Source organism: Schistocerca americana, unplaced genomic scaffold (assembly GCF_021461395.2).
Source record: "Schistocerca americana isolate TAMUIC-IGC-003095 unplaced genomic scaffold, iqSchAmer2.1 HiC_scaffold_97, whole genome shotgun sequence".
Taxonomy (NCBI): Eukaryota; Metazoa; Arthropoda; class Insecta; order Orthoptera; family Acrididae; genus Schistocerca; species Schistocerca americana.
Window position 1 is genome coordinate 782,501 of NW_025726752.1, and position 1,562 is coordinate 784,062.

General features: G+C 60.8%; 1 non-coding gene across 1 annotated transcript in view; it reads right to left on the reverse strand.

Moving 5' to 3' along the window:
- Nucleotides 1-541, reverse strand: part of LOC124593021 — a 1,910-nt gene extending 1,369 nt beyond the window's left edge. The window contains exon 1 of the ribosomal RNA XR_006977773.1: nt 1-541. This exon is cut by the window's left edge and continues 1,369 nt beyond it. This is a non-coding gene — a ribosomal RNA (small subunit ribosomal RNA).
- Between the last annotated feature and the right edge of the window lie 1,021 nt (nt 542-1,562).

Genomic DNA, 1,562 nt, shown 5'->3' on the forward strand with positions numbered 1-1,562 from the left:
AAGTGTACTCATTCCGATTACGGGGCCTCGGATGAGTCCCGTATCGTTATTTTTCGTCACTACCTCCCCGTGCCGGGAGTGGGTAATTTGCGCGCCTGCTGCCTTCCTTGGATGTGGTAGCCGTTTCTCAGGCTCCCTCTCCGGAATCGAACCCTGATTCCCCGTTACCCGTTACAACCATGGTAGGCGCAGAACCTACCATCGACAGTTGATAAGGCAGACATTTGAAAGATGCGTCGCCGGTACGAGGACCGTGCGATCAGCCCAAAGTTATTCAGAGTCACCAAGGCAAACGGACCGGACGAGCCGACCGATTGGTTTTGATCTAATAAAAGCGTCCCTTCCATCTCTGGTCGGGACTCTGTTTGCATGTATTAGCTCTAGAATTACCACAGTTATCCAAGTAACGTGGGTACGATCTAAGGAACCATAACTGATTTAATGAGCCATTCGCGGTTTCACCTTAATGCGGCTTGTACTGAGACATGCATGGCTTAATCTTTGAGACAAGCATATGACTACTGGCAGGATCAACCAGGGAGCTGCGTCAACTAGAGCTGAGCAGCCGGCCGCCCGGGAGTGTGTCCCGGGGGCCCGCGCGAACACGCAAGCGTCCGCTCAATTATTCTGCAAACAGGAGGAGGCTGAGCTCCCCTGCACAATACACCTCGAAACCCTCTCAGGTCCCGGCGGCGCGCAGCGCCGTCCTAAGTACTTGGTCGGGTTCGAGAGAGGCGCAATCGCCCGGAGTTTGGCGAGTAGACGCTTTAGGTGCGACCACCCGTGCTCCCAACTGAGCTTGCCGCTGCCGACAGAGGCCCGGGAGCGTGCTGTCGTGGCATTGCCGGCGGGAGACAACACGCGCCACCTACGGTGACCGGCAGCTCCAACGCCAGCGCCACAGAAGGACAAAAGCCCCACTTGGGTGCCGAAGCGAACTCTCCCAGCACAGCGCACGCGCCAACACGTCCGCACAGCTGCGATACAAACCACCTGCGAGAACCGCAGAGGCGACCGAGCAGCAGACGGCGTCGCGGCGCCGAGCGCCGGGCGGCGGCGCATCCTCAGCGCACACAGTCCTCAATCGGACCAGCACACTGCAGATGTCCACCGCGCTTCGCACCGGGCCCGCGAGGACCTACTTTGGCCGCACGGCGCCGCGTGCAGGGTGCGCCGGCGCGCAGCTGCGCCGCCTGCCGCCTCCGTCGGCCGGCGCGCCTGCCACTGGCCGCCCCCACCAGCCGGCTGTAGCGCGTGCGCCCACGCACCGCGCGGCCAGCACGCCGGGAGGCCCCCCCTCACCGGCCGGGGACGGTCCCACCCAGCCACCGCCGCGTATCGCTTCACACCCAGATGCCATTCACGTTCGTGGGCATGGTGGGTATCGCTGGAACAACCGGTTGGTAGCTCAACCGATCGTCGCCATCACTGATTCACCTCTAGCGAGAACAACCGCACCACAACGGTTTACCAGTTGTTCATTTGCATAACGTCACCAGCAAACGTAGGCGTCCATCGCCATTTGCAAATTCAACGATTGTTGCATGCCTGTGTCAGGTGTC